This window comes from Dermacentor albipictus, chromosome 5, assembly GCF_038994185.2.
Source record: "Dermacentor albipictus isolate Rhodes 1998 colony chromosome 5, USDA_Dalb.pri_finalv2, whole genome shotgun sequence".
NCBI classification, from domain to species: Eukaryota; Metazoa; Arthropoda; class Arachnida; order Ixodida; family Ixodidae; genus Dermacentor; species Dermacentor albipictus.
Window position 1 is genome coordinate 158281197 of NC_091825.1, and position 22538 is coordinate 158303734.

Sequence of the window (22538 nt, forward strand, 5' to 3'; positions counted from 1 at the left end):
GCTACACTGCATACGTTTCTGGCCGATCCCTTACCTGAAGGCATTGTCTTCACTCCTGTCCTTTACAGGTTTCCCTGCAGGGCCTGCTTCACCTCGACGGGACCTGCAGCCGTTCGCTGGTCAATTGTGTGAAGCACGGAGTTTCGCTTCGGCGGCCGTGCCAAGCGCAGAGCAATCACAACATTGAGCACAACTCCACCTGAAGGCGGCCTCTGGCACTAGGGAACATGTTTCGAGCGGCGAGGGCATCGATTTTTCCCCCCTCACCATCTCGAGCGCTTGCTTGCGCGCTGACCTTCAAGCGAAAAATACGAGATAATCGTGGCTAGGCCGGGTCCCCTAAGCCGGCGGGAAAACACGCAAGGAAACCGGGATGAAGTCTCACAGGCTTTCGATTTGCTATTTTGCTGTAATGGCGGTCACTTATTTTCTAAGCTTAATGGCATGGTGTTCAAAGGTACGCACTGAAGCTTGTAAAAAGCATTCCATTCAAGCAGTGTGCTGACAGTGGACAAACAGAAGAGAAGCAAAGAGCTTCCCTCCTTATCACAGCTCGTCCACTTATTGCAATATTCACAGGACATGAAAATCAATCCTTATACCCCCCTTGTTTTGCCAGGAATAAAGTTAAGAGTGCCTTTCATGGAAAGCCTGTACATTTGCCGGAGAGGAGCATTTATGCCCCCTTTTCTTGACAAGATGCACAAGAAGAAGCATTACTTCTTAATATAGACCGTTCAAACGCACGCTAGAAGGTATCGCATGTTATATAAATTTTATTTTTGCATAACGAGAATGCAAACATTGATTAAGGTGTAGTAGAGGAATGTTATCATTATTATCATCAGCCTGACTACGCCCACTGCAGGACAAAGGCCTCTCTCATACTTCTCCAACTACCCCGGTCATGTGCTAATTGTGGCCATGTTGTCCCTGCAAACTTAATAATCTCATCCATCCACCTAACTTTCTGCCACCCCCTGCTACGCTTCCCTTCTCTTGGAATCCAGTCCGTAACCCTTAATGACCATCGGTTATCTTCCCTCCTCATTACATGTCCTGCCCATGCCCATCTATTTTTCTTGATTTCAATTTAGATGTCATTAACTCGACTTTGTTCCCTCACCAAATCTGCTCTCTCCTTATTCCTTAACGTTACACCCATCATTCTTCTTTCCATAGTTCGTTGCGTCATCCTCAATTTAAGTGAAACCCTTTTCGTAAGCCTCCAGGTTTCTGCTCCATAGGTGAGTACTGGTAAGACACAGCGGTTATATACTTTTCTTTTGAGGGATAATCGCAACCTGCTGTTCATGATCTGAGAATGCCTGCCAAACGCACCCCAGCCCCATTCTTATTCTTCTGATTATTTCAGTCTCATGATCCAGATCCGCGGTAACTACCTGCTCTGAGTACGACTTTAACACTTTCAGTGCCTCGCTACCTAGCGTAAACTGCTGTTCTCTTCCGAGACTGTTAAACATTACTTTAGTTTTCTGCAAATTAATTTTTAGACCAAGCCTTCTGCTTTGCCTCTCCAGGTCAGTGAGCATGCATTGCGATTGGCCTCCTGAGTTACTAAGCAAAGCAATATGATCAGCGAATCGCAAGTTTCTAAGGTGTCCTCCATTAACTCTTATCCCCAATTCTTTCCAATGAAGGTCTCTGAATACCTCCTGTAAGCAGGCTGTGAATAGCATTGGAGAGATCGTATCTCCCTGCCTGACGCCCTTCTTTATTGGGATTTTGTTGCTTTATGGAGGGCTGCTGTGGCTGTGGAGCCGCTATAGATATCTTTCAGTATTTTTACATAACGCTCGTCTACACCCTGATTCCGTAATGCCTGCATGACTGCTGAGGTTTCGATTCGAAACCTCAGCAGTAGAGGGTAGTTATAAGCAAACTGACATTTCGTATTGTATTCTTACGAGTAATTTAAAATGTGCAATTGGTCACAAAAGTTCATGGGACATTGGTTGCCAATCGCTATTTCTACTCTGTTAAGGCATGGAACTTCTAATTTACTTATTCAAGGTGTTGGTGGCAAATGCTACTACACACAGGAACCTAGTATTCGAGGCCATATCCCTTAGCTTCGCGAAAATGTAGCTATCTGGCAAATCATAAATGCCATGAACTTTTCTGGTAGACCGTACGATTTGTTCAACCTGTTCAAGTGCTTTCAGCCCGAAAGAACCACAAACCAGGTTATAAGTAGGGTGGAAAATAGATTTATGACTTCTACGAAAAATTGATGCAATATGGGAGCTTTCCGCGAAGGATTTCCTTTAATGTAATCCTGAAACACAGACTGGTTATAATTGTTCTTACTCCGAAACACAAACGAAAAGATCGGCGTATCCCACGTACAGTGGGAATCGATGTAAGCGAAGCTATGTATGCTGTTTGCTTTCATAGACGATAATTAACTGTGATGTTGGCATCGAATGCCTAATTTCTTCAGCGTTTAGTCGAATACAAGAGTAGTGAGTTGATGTTACACGTTACCTTACTTGCACCACTGGTGTTTGTCCACGTGATTCACAGAACACGCAGGGAGACCTGTTCGCTTGGGGCGTTGTGCACCATTCTTCATAATGTCTGAGAGGGTTGAGCACTCTCATTGCCTCACATGACACACAGCATCGCGGCCGAAGTGTTTAACATTAATTGAACCATGGGGCGGTAAGTTATCCAATTAATATAGTTGCATGTATATATTGTATACATACATACACAGTGTGCACCACGTTTCGCTGCGTAGCGAAGATGCCCCTGTTCCAGGCGACGCTTCTTTCGGACCCGGGTGTCCACGACGCTGAGTGCACGCTTTGGAGCCTTTTTGCTGGCGCGTGTTTACTTGCTCCTTTTGCATACGTGGCCAGTACGCTGTTAAAACGCCAGATCCGAGAGCTCTCTTCAGGGTATGGACGATTGTAATGATTACATAATCACATCCCAGCACGCGACCTGCCCAGCCCTGCACCAGCATTTTTGTCGCACAGGAAAGCAAACACAGCACGTGCAGAAAAAGATCGCACAAATGGTGCCTGCCGGGACGGATGGATGGATGAATGTTATGAGCGTTCCCTTTTAACGGGGTGGTGGGTTGCGCTACCAAGTTCTTGCTATTAGGCTGCCTAATATCGTACCTAGGTAAAAAAAAAGAGAAAAAACGCTATGAACTCCAAAACCAAATTGTCTGACCCCCTATTGTGAACTTTACTTTTGTACGTCTCCGTTTTTTGTCGTTTCCCTTCTTTTCTTCCACCGATCTACCAATCGCCTCTTACTAATCTCTATTGCGAACATGTTTAATTTTCCCCTGCTCTCGCTGAACCCAAGGGCTTCAAGGAGACCAGTGGTGCCGAAATCAACCACTGGGTACATGTCTTCGCATTCTAAAGGGCCGTTTATAGTCCGACGTAACACGCGCGCTCGCGCATGCTACGTTACGTTGGCGAAAACAACTCCTTCTACAGTCCGACGCACTGCAGCGCCGACGTAACCGGCGGCTGCCAGCGCGCCCCGACGGGCCCGGCGTAGATTTGGCTCCTGCTCCATTTGCACGCCGGCGCCGCCGACTGCGTCGACCCACAACGCATTGCGCGCGAAGAAAAAGGCGCCAACACAACTCCGCAGACGGCTTTTGCGGACGGCGCGTGACTTGGCGAACCTTCTGCGCATGCTCCGAAGATAGCAGCCTACGGCGCGCGCGTTGAAGTATAGAGGGGATGGCATCTCGGCTGGCGTAGCGCAACCGACGTAGCGTGACTGACCGCGAACGACGCTCGCCCGCGCGCCGATAACGTCGGACTATAAACGGGCCTTAATAAAACATGCTCCCTCGTTTCCCTAGCTTTACCGCCGCAAGCGCATGCTCCTTCTTCCGTCTTATTTCTCGCTTTATAGGTGGGTGTCCTAAGGCATCCTGATCTCGCTTCGAAAAGTAATGAGCTTCCCTTTGAGTTATCATAAATGGTAGCTTTCTTGATTTCATTGTTTGCTTTTTTTTCCATTGCCGCCACCCATGAGATTATTTCAGCCTCCCTGACTTTCCGCTGACCGACTGATATCCCCAGTGGGCTTTCTCTTCTTCTTTTGATCTTTCCGTCCCCTTTTCTCTTTCCCCAGTGTAGGGTAGCCAACAGGGCTTAGTACGGGCTAACCTCCCTACCTTTCATTTATCATTTGCTCTCTCTCTCTCTCGCTGACTTTCCGCTTGACGTTCTTTGTTGCTGTGTTGCTCACCGTACAGGCCGCATACTTGCTGGTAAGCTTCCTAGTTCTTTTCCTCCACTGTGAATCAATATTTTTCCTGTACAGATACCCCAACACTCTCCCAGCCCATTTACTATCTTCCATATTCCTCAGTCGTTCTTCATAATCAATTTTACTGTGAGATTCTCTCACTTCTAAACTTGTCCAGCCCATATCACCCTGCACAGTATCACTTGTAGTCTTCCCGTGAGCGCCCAATGCGAGGCGACCCACTGACCTTTGGTTCACATCGAGTCCTGATTGTACCCATGATTTCAAGCAAACAACCGCATTTCCAAAAGTAAGTCCTGGGAGCATTACACCTTTCCACATACCCCGGAGCACCTCGTAACTATTGTATCCCCATAGCGCTCCGTTGTATTGTTGGATCTATTCTATCTTCATAGCCGGGATGAATAAGGTTCCTGAATAAAATTTAAAGGTGACGACATGCTTTTATCTAGCCACCGCCGCTGCTGCGAGGAGCATGAGAGGAAGCAGGAGAGAACGTCTGCGTCCCCCAATTGGTTGATTGCCGTCACGTGGTTGTTTTCGCGCCCTTTTCTCTATTTTTCTTCTTTTCCGCGTCTCGGCGGACGCACCACCATGATAATTGGCCGTCAAGTTTCCGCGGCGAAGTTTTCGCATGAACTTTCGGATATTTTGGCTGTTTCGTGGCTAACCGCCTCATTGAAGAACTCAGTTTTTGGTTTGTTTTCTGTTAGGGAATGATTTTACAGTACTGGAGACGCAAATGTGTACGAACGGAGCTTTTTTGCGTTGTTGACGGGGTGCGGAGCTCAGGCATTGGTAGGCCTATGCACGGGTGCTATTCCCGGTGCTCGTTCAGATTTATTTTCCTGATCGCGCTGTCGTCAACAGCTGTATGAAGCTATGGAATGCGTAGGCTGTGTTTTGTCATATATCATGCTAGAAACGTTATACGTGTTACTATTGTAGTACTGAGACTGTGTAGCTTTGTCAGTCCATGATTTTGTTAGGCGCAGCAAATCTATTTTGCGAGGACAAGCTGTTCACTACCAGTGCGAATGATTTTGACGATTGTGAGTAGGCTTTCTCCGCTTCGCCGTATCGGCAGGATAAAGTGGTGCACGAGTTTGTTGGCTCATATTGACTTGGAACTGCGTAAAAGGAAAAGTGCCCATTGTTAGAAACTATTTCTGTGTGTAACTTTCGTCCTTGCATGCGCTTTGTTCAGAAATGAAGTACAGGTTCCACTGTGATGTTTCCGCTTGAGAGCCAACAGCACCACTTTGTCATAAAAGCGTAAGACAAGTTTCACTGCATAAAGAGATGCCAGCGCCATTACAAAACGAAGAGAATAGCTGAGATGGTGCTTGTTGATCGCACACGTTTCTACACGATGCTCGCGTTATTCAGGCGAATATGTCACGCGCCTTGCGTTCGCTCATCATGGTACTAAGATGATTAAATTATGAAGCTGCACACACGGCAGTCGGTTGGGTCGACACACGTACGCACTTCGAGCAGCGCAAGCACATCCGAGTTGTTGAACCGGCAACTACATAGTGCTGCACACACGCCAACGCATCACCTTTGGAATCATTATGCACAAAGGAGAGGCATGCAGACAGGACACAAGACAAGTGGACAACATGAACGCCGACTATCAACTGAAGGGAGCACTGAGGCGTAATTCTCAAGCGTTCAGTATTTGAGCGAAGAAAATCCTGGTGATGGTACAGCTCTTAGTATGGATATTGAAGACCTGTGTTACTACTCATTGCCGCATGACGAGTTGCTAAATTCCGTAAATGAGGGCATTAAAGAACAAATGCAAGAGCCGGCTTTTATTGACCGATGTTGTGTTTCCACGGGAGCTTTTATAGAAATTCTTTCAATGCACTTAAAGCCGAAGCTGATTGGGTGGAGAGATGGCGTGTTTCTGCAGAAATCAGGCATTTGTATTGGCTCAAAATTTGCGGCTATTCTTAGCGATATTTACCTGAGTAAGGTTGACAGCTGCTTAGAGAAAGCCATAGGTGATTGCGTTATCAAGATATTTCGGTACGTTGATGATTACCTGAATTTCTGCAATAGGGAAGAGTTAGATTCCGCTGCTACCTTAGTGAGTGACAATTTAAACTTTATGAATGAGGATTAAAGGTTACGAAGGAATTTCCTCAGCACCGCGTAATTCAGTTTCTGGACATTTCATTGGTCTTCGAACAAAATCACGTTTGCTGGCAGTACTCCCCAAGATCTTGTAAGCCATTGTTAAATTTTCAATCCAAGCATTCCAACGTAGTAAAAAACGGAATTGCCATGTCGTGCCTAAAGTCTTCTCTCACCAGATCCTGCATGCACAAAATGAGCGCCAGCTTTAATGCACAGGTCCCGCGCCTATTAGAAGCAGGTTATCCTAGCATAGCAGTGGCCACTGTGGCTGAACGCCTAAAGAAGTCGGTTTCGAGGGGGATGGACGTGATTACAAAAAGCAGTCATAGCAAAAAAAGAGTAGTGGCTATTCCGTACATTCATTCAGTATCGAACGGGCTTAAAAAAGTTGCAAGTAGATATGATGTTAATGTTGCTTTCACTGCTCCTAATGAGCTAGGTAAGATATGCGCTGCCGTGCAAAGGGAAAAGGAGCAGGTAAAAGGAAAAAAAAGAACACATGTTTGTCCTGTGAAGCACAATAAGAACAACAGTTTTACTTACTGTCGTATGGGTGTAGTTCATAATGTTCCCTTTAGCTGTGGCCAGTTCTGCGTAGGGCAAATGGGGCGGTGTATCAATCAGCTAGGGGCTAATACAACATGAAATGTCATTAACCGGTGGATCGCCTTCTAATCTTTCCCTACATTGCCAAAATTGTAACTGCACGCCAGAGTTAGGTGAATGCGTGATATTGTACAGGTACAGGAATGAAGATACGCGTCTTATGGTAGAGGCGTGGCATATCTATAATGTTGAAAGTGTGTGCGTGAGTCAGCCTTCGATTACTTTACATAAGGAAGAGATTAAGTGCCTTAACAGCTATCTCTCATGTGGACAGGCACATGTACCCTACTGACACGTGGTCATACCATTCTAGAGCTTTCGCAAACTAGTTTTGTGTCTTCTTTCTTCTTTTCGCCTCAGTGCTCCCTTCAGATGTTAGTCGGCGTTCGTGTTGTCCACTTCTCTTGTGTCCTGTCTGCACGCCTCACCTTTTTTTTTTTGCATAATGAATCCTTACCAACTAGCTCAGCTTTCTGTCGTTCTAGGCGTTTGGCGTGTACCGGCAAAAACGTTCATCGCAGCCCTTTCACGCCGGGCAAGTGTCGTTAGAAAGCCAAATAAAGAACTTGATCAATGCAATAGAAATAACTCGCGAAGCAGGTTGGTCTGTGCAAGCCGCGACAGTGTTCTTGCCTTCGAGTACAATGCATGGCAGTGGACGACATAACACTGAAAGCTCGGGCATGTATATAAACATCGTGTCCATCATGTATACATCATTGGCGAGACAAGTAATTTTGATTTTTGAGACAGTACTCGACACTAAAAGGAAATTGTCCACCAAACTAGCCTCAAGAGCCTTCTTCTAACTGGATGCAGGCAGCCAACCCGAAGCCACAAAACAAGCGCGCAGTTACGCTCTGAAATAAGCACAAATACAACTGCTTCCGACAGCTTCACAGCGTTCCATCATCGCTGCTAGCACAGCACACACTAATCAAGCCTTAATTGCGGCAAAAAATCATGCGCCGACACCCAACAACATTTTTTAGTGTCTCGATCTCCTCGTGTAATTCTATGGGCGACTTCCAAGCCAACGGCCCAACTTCGAGGGCGAGCTACGAGAGAAAAAGCGAGCTGCGAGAAGGCCAGGAGAAGAGGAGGCCCGGCGAGGAGGAATGTCGCTAGCTTTAGGTTTTATTCAGGGACCTTAAGGATGGATGGACGGATGGATGTTATGAGCGTCCCCTTTGGAACGGGGCCATGGGTTGCGCCACCAAGCTCTTGCTATTATACTGCCTAATGCCCGACTTAGGTTAAACAAGAAAAAAAAAGAAAAAAAAGCACTATGATCTCCAACCACCAAATTTTCCGATCCCCTATAGCAAACTTTGTTTTGAACGATGTATGGATGCGCAAAGGTGAGCGCCACCTGTTGGCGTTGCAAGAAACCCAGCAGCACGCGGGGCAAGGCCACAACAGCAGCAGCAGCAGCAGCAGCGCTAGGAAAGTGGGGATAAGAGGCAACAAAAGCTTCGCTTCAAAAAACAGAGACGGACTAAGCGCGGAAAGCAGCTGTATCTTGATGTAACTAAAAGGAAAAAGTGATTTTGGGTCTGGGTTCGCAATTTAAGGTAGGAATACAAGAAATGAACAAACCCATATTTAGATTTATGGATTGTAAATAGTTGTTACGCCAACGTTCAGTGGCGGAAACAGTAATGCAAGTAAGCGGCGAAGCCAGTCAAGCAAATCTGTAATTTAGCCTCTTTAGTAACATGCCTGCTTTATGTTCGTAGTTTTTTGGTGCTCCAGTCTTACAGGGCAATGCAAACATCAGCACTGCTCGCTAGGGTCTTAGATAGGCGCGCCTTACATACTGAATGTCTTAATTATTGCGCCTTATAACCTAGCCTCGGCAAACGTGTGACATTTCTTGTTTCCACTATGCCCTTCACCATAGTGGGCGAAATAATCAGCTACACGTTGCAATCAGCCCAAAAGCCCGAAATAAAAGGAAAGCCGAGAACTCTTACATTACAGCTGGATAGACAAAAACAGTTGCAAGAACACGCGTCCTCTTGCTTTCGTGCTCGTCTGTCCAACAACAAATATGTCCCTTTGAAAACGCCAACTAGGCTAACAGCGAGTTCCTATATGCCGTAGGCTATCGCTTCACATTTACCTGTAGTGACGCCATCGTACTCACAGAGGCGTCGTGCCTGACGTTCGTAGAAGCGCCGAGGTAAAACAGTGCTGCAGTGGAACAGGCAGCGAAAGTTGGGGTACAGGCTGCGGAGGCCTCCAAATAGCAACGCTTCCGAAGGGAATGAGGGGGCCAAGTTTTGGCACGCGTCCGTGCCTTGTCGAACGGTCTGCCCCGACAGCGCAACCTGGCGTTAGGAGTCGCAAGGATCTCTTATACAGGGTGTCCCACGTAACTTGAGCCAAGAATTCAAAAATCAAAGGCGCGTCGGAAGCGAATTGAACCGAACGCATACTATTCGCAATAGCCTATATTAGCTAAGACAATTCTTTTTGTTTTCCACATAACTCACTAATTAATTAGCTTAATTATCCAACTATTTCGTTATTGGCTGAGACCCCAGTATGATACGCAGATATGTAGAGCAGCTTCAGAAACCAGCGATCGAGTTTCCTTTACGATATGTCTCACGTAGCCCTTTTTTCCGGGTAGCAAAGAAAGCCCGCGAAATATTACAAAAGCCACGTGGCAGAGCGTTTGCGCAGTGGTATTGTACTGCTCTCAAGCGCGCGTTCGGTGAACCAGGTCGGCTGCATCGTGACTGGCGACGAAGAAGCGGAAGTGTGTTCTTTACCTCATCGGCAACGCTCGGCCAGCAGCATGCATTTTCGCCGGAATCCGCTGTCATCCATTATTTCTTGCAGAAATGATGGCGTATGACAAATGTTAAAATTACGATTACATGTGCAACTGCTGCCCTGCTATTTACTTTGTTCGTTAAGAACAGTGGAAATAAATGTGCATACGCAAGAATAAGGCACACGGGGTGCAAACAGATTGCCATGTGAACAGTTTGTTGGCTGGTATAATTTTTTTTCACAACATTTCTTTGCGGTGAACTTGACTTCGCCGTTTTCAAAAGGATACCATTGTCGATTATTTGATTACGAATACACAGCCAGATGATAGCTCGATTAGCCGAACGAATTATTTTCACGTTTTATTTGTTTGGCGCCGGCAACATGAAGCTGTCTTTTTCTGATAGATCTTATTTAACTTTGTATACCTAGGTTAGAATGAAAAGTTTAGGCAGGCATTTCTAGTATCCCTTGTTCGTTGTCAATCAAAACAGACTAATTATACCTTGTTCTTAGTTTGTGATAGAAGTTTCTCAATCCTTATCAGCGTCACAACAATGTTCATTTGGATTATGCAATGGCCAATTAGGGTTTTCATAATTAGGCATTTGTCCAATTGGGCATGACAACTTGCAGCGTACAGTCGCTTGTCAAGCGATTGAATAAATAAAAAAGGTTTTCATTTGTGCACCAGTGCAGCGTATGGGTTCCTGGCTTAAGTATATCAGGCTTTGGCACTGTGGAAGCTTTAGTTGGGCACATTGAATTTGTAAATGGTAACATCTCGCATTTGTCCTTTTGTTGTAAGTAGCGCTAAATTTCATAGTGGCATAAGGAAACGTGCAATATTCCGGCCACGGCGGCCGCATTTCGATAGGGGCGAAATGCTAAAGCACCCTTGGGGAACTTTGATTTAGGTGCACGTTAAAGAACGCCAGGGGGTTCAATTTTCCGGAGTCCCTCACAGTGTGCCTGCTAATCAGTCGCGGTTTTGGCATGTAAGGCCCCCTTATTTATTTTTTTAGAAACCTGCAGCAGACAAAGAACTTAAGTGAACAGAACCCCATCTTTAACTTCGCTTATTTGTCTTTGTGTGTGTATTTTTTTCTGCCACTATGATTTCAATACACCTAGTGAATCTTACAGCAGTGATATGCGCTATGTTTGTTTAGTATACGGTATTTAGATGTTGTCGCCTTTAATTTGTGCCAGCTACTCCCTTTCACATAGGGGTTTAAAAGAAAGAATAAACCATAACAAAAATAGTGGTACCATAACAACACAAATTCCGGTAACATAAGTACACTAATGTCACACTAGAACTGAAAGACAACTCCCAATAATAAAAACGCAAAGACCAGTCACGTACGTAGATTAATGCCACACTAAAACTGAAAGTCAGAAACACAGCAACACAAAGTCCAGTCACATATGTGCACTAAAGTAAAGACAGAGTCCGGTCACTTAGCTTGACTAAAATAAGGGCACATAAGAAATCACGGATTAAATTCTTATGAAGGTACAAAAAAAAAAGGCATTGGATAGGCCGAAGTCGGGTCAAAGAAAAAGCTAGAATGTGCTATAGATTTAAGCACTCTACTCAATACTTTCAGAGAATATTGCTCGCTTCTAGAAACCTTTGAATGGCCAGTAACCCTCGTCTTTGCAATGAGTATTGAATTCAATTGAATTTTATTTCTCGTTCATTCAAACGAGGATAGACAGACGAAAGGCATAAAGCCTGACAAAGGTCTCAGCCACCGCGAACGACAGGTTTGACAGCAGATCACACACATATGAACAATTTGGTGCGTTACAACAGCGTTGGTTACTGTGAAAATTCATGGTCCATGGTCATTAATACAATGTACAGCAACGGCTAAGCACAACTAAGCATTTCAGATTCTAATGGTGTTCTAAAATTGTACAATTATAACGAGATAAACGTCAGCGAATTTATAGAGCAATTAGGGCAAAACATCTGCAAGAAAAAAACAAAAAAACATCCGAATTGTGTGCCAAAGGTAATAAAAAACTGACAAAAGGACGTGGATGCAAACATATTTGTGTTATTACGAAACGCAAAAAAAAGAAAATGGAGTATGTTGGCTAATGACCTAAGATCTTCCTGAGCCTGAAGGGCCTGCGATCTGATGCCACTAAATCAAGTGCTAAGCGTTCTCTGTGTGTGTCGTGTCGCGGACATTCTAGCAGAAGATGCCGTACATCTTCATCAGCGTGGCCACAAGAGCATTCCGCACTATCAGCTCTTGAAATTTTGTGTAGAAAGTGTTATGTGTACGCCGTACCGAGCCGCAGACGGTGAACCAGCGTTTCAAGGGGTCTGGCTGTATTTAATGTGGATGGCATCTTAAGTTGAAGTGATGGGTCTACGCAAAACAAATAGGAAGATTTCGAGTTCTTATACAACCATGTCACTTTGCAACAACGGGCGGATATCTGTCTGCGGCGCAATTCGCCTTGTGTTAGAGGGAGACCATGTGTGGCGTTATTAACATGGGCTTGTGCAGCTGCCTTATCTGCTGCAACATCCCCAGGGATATTGCAGGGGCCAGGTATCCATTGGAACATTACTGCGAGATTTTCTGCACTTGCGTTAACTAACGCCATATTTTTCAAATTGCTTATGTCCCTATGAAGTGGCTGCCTGCGACTCGCAAAGGATGGCCCATTCTTCCCCTTTTTGGATCGAATTTATATAGAGTAGCAAAGTCAATATTGCAAAAAGCTCTGCTGCTGTTGATGACGTCATGCGAGATATTTCAAACGTTTGTATTTGGTTACATTCTGCAATGATAAAGGCAGCTACAGAAGAATTTGTTTGGCAAGGACCATTTGTATACACTTGAATGTAGCCAGGGTATCGAAAGTATATTTGGTATAACGCCAGTTGATGCGCTGCTAGCATAAACATATCTCGTTTGCGAATAATTCCCTCTACCGAAAGTTCAATTTTTGGAGCTACGAGTCGCCATGGAGGCTAAGAGATATTCGTGATTTGGTAGTAGATTCGTGATTTGGCAGTAGATTTTTGTGCGCATGAATCACCGAATTGGTGTTCTCCCTTTCTCTCTCAACTAGTGCACTTGCTAGTGGGTGCCTTTTGTGCTGCGCTGAAACGCGAAAGTAGTGTCCACAGCTTTCAATCGTCTTCACAATAGGAAATGGAGGGAGGGTGGCGTGCCTCTGCAATTACTAAGGAACTTGAGGTTGCTCGAGGAACGCCTAAGCACACTCTAAAGCCCCTAGCTATTAGTCGTTGGAGGCTCTTCAGATGAACGAGAGATTCCATGCAGAACAAGTTAAGAATATGCTATGTTTCACTTTATAAGTTCATTATGTACTTTTAGTGAGGATGAAAGCGACCCTTCCCATGTCGTGCCTGCTACGCGGCGAATAGCATTTATTAATGAGTGTATTTGTTGTTGAAGGGTTTTAATGTAAGAATTCCAAGAATGTTGCCTGTTTAGTATAACGTCTTGAAATATGTATTGTTTCACTGTGTCTAAAGGTTTTCCCTCAAGGTGCAGCTGAAAATCCTTTAGACGTCCTTTGGTGAAAGGCAACACAGCCGCCTTACTGTAAGACAGTTCCATTTCTCTTTCCTTTAAGGATTTGTCCACAATGTTTAGGCCTTTCTGCAAAGTTGATTGAACAAGGCTGGTACTTGAACCAGAGACCCAAATGCAAACGTCATCCGCATATATAGAGTATATATAGTGTAGTGCAGGTAGAAATCTCCGAGGTAAATCAGCCATCACACAATTAAACAGAAACAAGCTTAACACACTGTCTTGTGTGACCCCTTGAATATTATTATGAGAGGAACTTCTTACTTCGCTTGTTTGAATAAATATTAACCTGTCATTTAAGAAGTTGGATATCCACCGTAGCGCCCTTCCAGAGATTCCCTGTTCTAGCAGGCCTCATAGCATATGAGCATGGCTGACTGTGTCGAAGGCTCGTTTAATGTCTGAAAACCGCTATTGTGACATTTCCCCTAGCTCGATCGTGTTCAACATACGTAACGATATCCAAAATTGCATCCATGGTGCATCGCCGCCTTCGAAATCCTGTCATGAGATCGGGAACTGTTTCTGTTTGCTCAAACCACCATTGCAACTTAGTGTCAAACATTTTCTCCATGAACTTGCATAAACAGCTTGTCAGACTCACAAGACGAAAGGATTCAAGAGAAAGAGGTGTTTTGCCAGGCTTCAATGTAGGTATCACAAGTGCCGTTATCCAAGAGTCAGGGACAATGTGCTATGTTATTCATACTTCTGTGGGTACACTAAGTGAGATTTATTTATTTATTTAGTACATGTTGCATTCCCTTCGGTCCAAACAAAGGAGCAATAGACTACGTACCAACAATAGTGAACAATTAGGAACAAGCAAGTACAAATTTATATTAATTTTTAATCCCACTGTGTCTGCAAACCATCGTTCGAGCACGGTGTTGTTCGGGGAAGAAAAGAAAATTTAAACGTATCACTTCGAGCATAATAGGATGTTATTGAGTCAGGATGACGCTGTCTTGTGTGCATTGCTATTGCACGCGTTATGCAAGTCGATGATTTCATTTCAAGCTTGTTGTTGAGAAGGTGGGAGAGCAATTCAAGCCTCAGCTATTTTCCGCGTGATTCAAGTGCAGGTATAGAATTTTCTATCATAAATTAAGGGGGAGAGTCCAGTCTTGCGAATTTATGAAATGTAAGCCTAACTGACGTTGTATGTTTTCGAGACGCGTGATATTTGACTTAGCATAAGGATCTCATGATATACATTCAGTTTAGCTCTGGTCTAAAAAAATGCACCAGGAGGGGCATTTGTCAGTTTGTGTCTTAATAAACAGAGTTTTCTGAAAGCAGAAGAACACTTATTAATAATGTGCATGTTCCACGATAATGTGGAAGTCAAAGTAACACCTAAGTATATGTAGGTTTAGTCTCAGGCTGTGGTGAAGAACTTATAGTGTATAAGAAAATATAATGTTTTTAGGAGTAATACGAGGAAATACGGATTTCTCAGTATTAATAAATATCCCCCATTCATTGCATTACTTCAATAAGTTAATTGAAGGCTTATGAGGCATTTTGCTTGTTTCGTCAATACGCACTCGGTTGTTCTTATTGCAGGTGGAAAGCTTTCTCAAAGTAATTTCCTGTGCAGTGGCCCTGTAGCCCATTTGCAAGAATCGAGCTCAGGTACGAGTGATAATTATTAGTTGCCTTTGTGATTGGTGTCATCGGTGAGACCCTATGAAAGATATCAACTTTGTCTTGTTTACCGAGCACGGTCGCTTGCGTCAGCTCTTTGCAAAGGAAAAAAGAACGAAACGCTACCTTGCTTAACGATAAAAAAATTGACAAATGGGTTTGTTCTGCGACCGCAGTACAGTAAGGTTGGCTGTCGACATCGTTTGACTGTACGCTCAGTTTTGCAGCCGTGGCGCAGATAAGAAAAGAAGAAAAAATGCTTACGGGGTTGCCAAGCCCTCGTCTTCGCTTGGCGTCACAATCAGCGACACGTGTGCTTTGCAGCATTCGCACGAAGTCTGAAAGGTCAACGTAGACTGCTTAGGGTCTGTTAGCGTGTAACATATTCATCATCACAGGCATGGCTGTGCTTGCAGCTTGTGTCCTTACCTCACGTGACATTTGTTTGTTGTCCATTCTAAGAGCGTTGTAAATGACTGCAGCGTAGCCACATAATTTGCTTTCGCTTCTATTCGTAAACAAGGAACTCGTACGGGCTCCGGGAGAAATTTTCGTTCTCTTACGTTTGGTGAGTCCTTGCTTTATTTCACCACAGCGTAGCTAGATGTGCATTGTGAAATCTGCCACGCGCGGCATCACAGGGTAAGGGACACTTCATTATTGATTGAATAATTGGCTGATTAATAGAATCAAGTAATGAGGTAGGTAGTTAATTAATTAATTAATTAATTAATTAATTAATTAATTATATGTCTAAGAGGGGCTCCGTAGTCGAAGGCTCCAAAATGATTTTGACCAGCTAACTAAATCTAAGAAACGAGAATTTTTTTTATTTCGCTTCCACTGAAATACAGCTGCCGACGCTTCCTTTCAACACTAAAGAGTGAATGAAAGAAGAAGAAGAAGAGAAAGCAAAAAAAAAAGCGTTAGCGTGTATTCGTGAGAAATGTCTCACCATAGTGAGAACACAAATCTTTATATTATTCAGGAATGCGTATGTGTGCACAGCTTTGGTGTAACGGTACAAAGGCAGTCCGCTGCGTGTGACAGAAGGGCAACGTCTAGCAGTTCTGAGTGATGGATCGTGGATACAGGGGCTCTATCTCATTGTCTCCAAACTGACAACACCCGTCGCGTTTTAAATAACTGCAGGGAAGCTACAGTTGTTCTTTCAGAGAGTCGTGACGCCATGTCCTACGTGACTGCGAAGTGAGCATCAGTACGCGTCACCAGCTGGTTTAAAAGCAAGGAAAGGTATATTTGAAAGCAAGACGATGAGTAAGACGACGATATTTGGAAGCAGTTCTTTTTATTATTAGTGAGTGTGCTGTGCGAAATTCATGGTATATCTACTTCGTAGCAAAGCTACATTGCTTCTTCTGTCAAGTAGTATGTCGAGATTTTAGATCAGAGGGCTCAAGTTCAGGGAGCATGTGATCATTATACGAAGTACGGAGCCTTGTCGCCGCCTTGTCAACACACTGCGTTTTTCTTTCTAGTCGATCTCATCTCGAGCATTTTCGCAAGCTATTGTGCGATTGAGTCATCACCTTAAGGAAGTGGAAAACACAGGATTTCACCAACCGGCGCATACACGCCATGAACCTATACTGCAAGACACTGCAACATTTGCCCTCTCTTATTTGATGTGAAAAAACAAAACTTACTTTCTTGCTTGTAAACAGGCTTTTACGAACGAATGTTAATTCCTAATTGGGATGGCGCATAGAACTAATTGATCATGAACAGCAGGTTGCCCTTATTCCTCAGGAGAAAAGTCTATGACAGCTGTGCCTTACCAGTACTCACGTACGGGGCAGAAACCTGGAGGCTTACGAAAAGGGCTCTACTTAAATTGAAGACGCCGCGACGATCTATGGAAAGAAGAATGATGGGTGTAACGTTAAGGGATAAGAAAAGAGCAGATTGGGTGAGGGAACAAACGCGAGGTAATGACATCTTAGTTGAAATCATTAAAAAGAAATGGGCATGGGCAGGACATGTAATGAGGAGGGAAGATAAGCGATGGTCATTAAGGGTTACGGACTGGATTCCAAGGGAAGGGAAGCGTAGTAGGTGGCAGCAGAAAGTTAGGTGGGTGGATGAGATTAAGGAGTTGGCAGGGAGGACATGGCCACAATTAGTACATGACTGGGGTAGTTGGAGAAATATGGGAGAGGCCTTTGCCCTGCAGTCGGCGTAACTAGGCTGATAATCATTACGATGACATAACTAATTGTACTAATTTGTTCCACAAAAGAAACTTTAAAGCACCGGTTGAGGCACTGCCCATCGGACGAAGATGAGAGGCTCGCCCTACGGAAAGCTTTAGGACCATTGGACGACATGTCTTTTACAGCAGGTACGAAGATGGAAGACGCTTAAGCTTTGATAGTATTCAAAGATCCCTAACGGCTTTTCACGCTTCCCGGCAACTGGAGCGTAAGAATCTGTAATGTTTGCCGTGAAACGCTGGCCGCGAACACTATGCACGAAGGCGGGCTTTCTTGTAGAAACAAGGCCTCTTGCGTGGGCCGCGATGGATGGATGGATGTTATGAGCGTCCCCTTTGGAACCGGGCGGTGGGTTGCGCCACGAAGCTCTTGCTATTATACTGCTTAATGTCCTACCTAGGTTAAACAATAAAAAAAGACACTATCAACTCCCACAACCAAATTTTCTGATCCCCTATTGCGAACTGTGCTTTTGTACGTTTTCATTTTTTCTCGTTTCCCTACTTTTCTTCCACCAATCCTCTAATCTCCTCTTACTAATCCCTATTGTGGACATGTTTACTTCTCCACTGCTCTCGCTGAACCCAAGGGCTTCAAGGAGGACAGTGGTGCCTAATTCGACCGCTGGGTAGACGTCTTCACCATTCTAATAAAACATACTCCATAGTTCCCCTAACTTTACCGCAGAAAACACATGCTTCTTCTTCCTTCTTATATCTCGCTTTGTAGGTGCGTGTTCTAAGGCATCCCGATCTTGCTTCGAAAAGTAATGAGCTTCCCTTTGAGTTATAATAATTTGTTTCTTTCCTGATTACGTTTTTTCCTCTTAAGTAGTTAGTCATGGCGATGCGAGCGCCATCTGGAGGCATTGCAAAGAATCGGGCGCACCGCTCCGTGGCCCCCGAGGTACGCGCCGGCGCGCGCAAATGGCGGACGCCGTGGGTGGTCCATGAATGGTAGAAGCGCTCATAAAAGGGCTTCTTTGAGTTTTCGCGCAGCGGAACTATGTTTTCTCGTATAGTGAAATTACAATGCGACGCTATCATGTCTGTAGGTTGTGTGTAAGTCGTATTTTACGATTTTTCTAGGTATTTTTGCTTGAGAAATTCAATTAGTGCAGTAGCTTCCTTGCGCCAGATGAAGGGCCTGGGTATGGTTAGTTCGTAAATATTTAGCCGGAACGACGTCTGGCGCCGGACTTTTTGTGACACGGAGCCCTTAACGCTATGGCGCTAATGCTCTTGAAGTCTGGCGTCATGCGCCTGAGATGTTCAAAGCCACAAGAACGCTGCGGCGTTTTCTGAGATGCACCACCCTTAATGCCCTCTTGTGACGAAGTGAACGATGAACGGTTCGTTTGTGTCCGTGAAAACTGTGCGGTTCTCCCATATTTAAAGGGAAGCTGAAACGGTTTTCAATTTCCATGAATTGCTGGGATTGGGAAGAACAGACCTAATAATTTACGGTTCCGAAATTTTTTTCTTCGTTTTGTTAATATAAGCGGCGGAAATCGCTTTCTAAATCACCCCCGCGGACACGCCCCCATCGCTTCCCGGAGCGCCGGGTGAGGTGGTTGCCAGAGAGAACCGGCGACAGTGACGTCAATGGCGGGGACCGAGCTGCCGGACCGGTGTGCTGGCATGTGTTGGCATGCCTCTTTCCGTCCTGCGCTTTACTGAACGACGCTACGAGAGATTTGCCGCCGCCGCCGCTCACGTTTGTTTTGCGATTTTCGTAAACTGTTCTTTCCTTCTGTGCTGCGTGAGTGCCTACAGCCAAGGGCGCCCAACATGCCCTCGTTCTGTGCAGCATTCGGCTGCGCGAACACACGCGGGCGAGACGATGTGGTGTTTCACAGGTTCCCGAAGGACAAGAAGCTTGCAGCGCAGTGCGGTGAGGAGAGATAAGTTCGTGCCGACGAAATCAACTGTGCTGTGCTCGGACCGTTCCCGCGATAGCCGGATAGCCTTACGACAAATGCGGAAACGCGTTGTTGCTAGCGTTCCTATACTCCGTTTCATACATCAGGTACAACGCTGTGGAGTCTTGAGATACTTCTTGCAGTGGCTGCGTTCGCACTTAGAAAAAGTTCGGTGTTTCTTGACCCGATTTTTGAGAAAACATTTCATATATAAGCTCAGTTCTGAATGAAAAAAAAAGAATTTACCCATAGAAACAATCCGTGTACTTATACGGCTGCTAACACGTTCTTTTAAATCAATTTTCTTTTCGGCATTCTTTAATTGCAGCCCGTCGCGGCAGCTTCACGTGCATGCTCGCGCGAGCAAACGCCGCTGGCACGCTGCGAACCATAGACGGAAACGCGCGCAGTAATAAATTTTGCTAACCGGACTTCGTACGTAGCTTCCACAGCGCTGCACCTGAGGTATGAAATGGAGTATAGGCTTGCCTAGTGACATTCGACGTACGGTTGCAGTTATGTTTACCATACGGCGGTGCTAAAACTGCCTAATATCTTTATGTCAACACTATAGCATGGAGCGCGCATACCGATTCTTGATCGAGCCACAATCGCAAAGTCGTCGAACCATATTCTGAATATTGCACATATAATACCCCTGACCATCTCGATCTGGATGCGTACGATAAGCAACCTCCATGAGTGTACCCCGCAGCATTGCATGTGCGCGCTTTGAAACGCGGCACTTATGGTCGCGATCGTGTATCAACGCTCAGAAAACCACGGGACTTTAGACAAGTAGCGGCAAGGTGCTTGACATCGCGGAATTGTACCCGTGTTTACAATCTAATGAGAAGTTAGTGCTTCGGCATTCTTCCAGCAGCAAGTTCCCAGTGACACTTTAGCGCATTTTTTCTCCCGTCATTGGAACGTGCAGCTACATGAAAAAAAAGCATACGTAACAGCTAAGATTTCCAACGCGCCAGAAGGTGCACATATCGCTCTCACTTTTGGCACACTCAACATCGTCGTTGCCGCCGTTGCCGCCATCGTTTTCCGTATCGGCTGTCAGTTCGAACATGTACGGCGAAAATACAAGCTGTCCGAGACAGCGAGAACGTTCCATAATGCTTACAACTCAGCTATGAAGCCAGAACAAAACAGCGTGCTACGCCAAGGTAAATGTACCTGGTAGCGAAGCTTCCATAGGAGCCCATACGTTCGAAACATGGCGGTCCATCGGCGGTCCATGGGGCTTAGCGCCATCTGTATGTGGTGGGAACACTTCCGGCGGAAGAAAAAATAATGTGACGCCATGTCCGTTAAAAGCAGAAGTGGCGTCATTTTGTTTTCGATGGCGCGAAATTTGTTTTGTTCTTCCTTTGGAGCTATATATTCAAATGCCCTGCCATTCGACCGGATGGGCGTTTCGAGCTTTCAGCGTGGAAAGCGATGCAGGAAAAGGCCAGCCATACGGTTGTCGAAATCGCATCCCTGCACAGAACATACTTTCTTTGGAGGCGGACGAAAGCTTTAGGTGTAGAGTGCTGATCCTATTGTTGGATGCCAAGCCCGTCGGCCAGCGCGGTCGCACGAAAACAACTACACAATTATCTGGCGGTCGTAACTCACTACATTCGACTGAACAGATTAAGAAGCAATGAAGCTACCCACGTCACCAAATTCAGACAAACTTCGACAAGCAAGAAAGCACAAACTGTGAGGGGGGGGGGGGGGGGGGCGTATTTCAACAGGTGATACGAGTGCGCCTTTCTGCCCATTTCAAGACGTGCGTTGCGTTGCGAGTGATAGTGGCGTCAACGCCCCCTGTAGCGATGGGCGCTTAAAATAAATGCATTGATTATTAATAATAAAATTAAACTTGTATTTTCTTAACTCCTCAAGAATGTATAAAATTGTCTAGGAATTTTATTTTCGTTGAATGAATCTAACTGTGTCTCGTTTGAATTAACAAACGCGTTTTTCTTTCCCAATGTTTGTTCCCTCCAAACATAGTCGCGCTTCAATCGCTGCTCCCATAACCCTCCATGCTGATGTCGGTGACAATCTGTACTGAACCGCTTTTCGCCCGAAGCTTCGCGACCTATTTGGATCGACCTTGGCTACGCTCTGAAACGGCGGCGCCGATGGGCGACTGCCGCCATTGACGTCACAGCGGCTCCGACCAATCACGGGCAACAGCGGCGTTCGCGCGATACCCTGAGGCGCTGGTGCGCGTTTTCATGAAAAAACAGTCGCTTGCGCTTGTTTCCGCCCTTTTTGAACGAGATATTCGTGTTCAGGGGACTCAAAACTGTAGAATGCCGCAGAGAACTCATTTTTTTCGAAAAGTGTTTCAGCTTCCCTTTAAGTCCACTGCAAGGTAGCCAACAACACTTTAGCCTGGTAAACCTTCGTGCATCACAGTCATTTTATAGCGATAGCAGTCGTGTGGGCACTCCAGGTGCATCTTGCCGTCACCGCAGCACTGATATTCCGTAAGAAGACCAAAGGCGATAACACCATCGCCGTGCGTCATATGCTGTATGAGCGAGTGAAAGCAAGCGAGGGAAACTCGCCGCTCAATCTGGTGCGCGAAAGAAGAAAGTAGAGGGCATACGCACCGTCTTCCGTCGCGCGAGAGGCCGTGGGGGGCATGGGTGGAAAGGAGGGGGGGGGGCAGCGTTGTGCTACGGCAGCTACCAGCAGCAACTGCGCATTTCGCGACCGGGTGCACGGGACCGGGTGCAAGGGGAACTGACGATCGCGGATCGGTATCACGCACCATCCGACCAGAAAAGGCGACGGGAGAAACTCGCTTGGAAAGCATATTTAGCGCCAGCGAACAAGGACAGAAGGGAGACGACACCAAAACGCGCTTACTTCAACAACTTGATTTTGAGGAAACACCCACCTATTTTACTCATGCACAGTGGCGCCACCTCGTCCAAATCTTAACCATCCAAAAAAGCCGTCTCCTTATCTAAGAAGTTGACCGAAGGGGCACTAACACACGTACCACTATTCCGACAGATAGCCTGAGTTTCAATAATCTCTCGCACACCTTTATCTCTGTGCCTTGCAAGAACCCGGCAGGATCCATACACCGGCGCACAGCCGCATTCATGACAGTGAGTTGACAAATGACCGTATTGCTTATTTTTCATGTTTAGGCTATGCTCTCGTAACCGGTCATTAAGACACCTTCCTGTCTGTCCGATGTATTTTTCCGCACAGGACAGCGGGAGCTCATAAACAACAGCTTCTACGCAACCCACTGGTGCTTTACGATGATCCGTAGGGCATCCGTCAGCTGGCCTACGGTACGGG

At 45.5% G+C, this 22538-nt stretch overlaps 1 protein-coding gene and 1 long non-coding RNA gene across 12 annotated transcripts in view; one reads left to right on the plus strand and one right to left on the minus strand.

Annotated features, from left to right (window-relative positions):
* Positions 1–9326, minus strand: part of LOC135916637 (MFS-type transporter SLC18B1-like) — a 50389-nt gene extending 41063 nt beyond the window's left edge. Inside the window, exons 1-2 of one of the 6 annotated variants that reach the window (XM_065450052.2) lie at positions 9176–9326; positions 35–103 (exon numbers count right to left, since the gene is read on the minus strand). The gene's annotated coding sequence lies outside the window, so the exon portion shown is untranslated. Of the gene's footprint in view, positions 1–34; positions 579–9151 lie in introns of those variants that run through there. The other 5 variants (XM_065450056.1, XM_065450051.1, XM_065450055.1 and 2 more) reach the window with 5 other exon arrangements.
* LOC135916647 (uncharacterized) overlaps positions 1–22538 on the plus strand; it is a 465480-nt gene that overhangs the window by 93992 nt on the left and 348950 nt on the right. For all 6 annotated transcript variants that reach the window (XR_011514685.1, XR_011514684.1, XR_011514682.1 and 3 more), the window contains exon 2: positions 14973–15041. This is a non-coding gene — a long non-coding RNA (uncharacterized lncRNA). The remainder of the gene's footprint in view (positions 1–14972; positions 15042–22538) is intronic.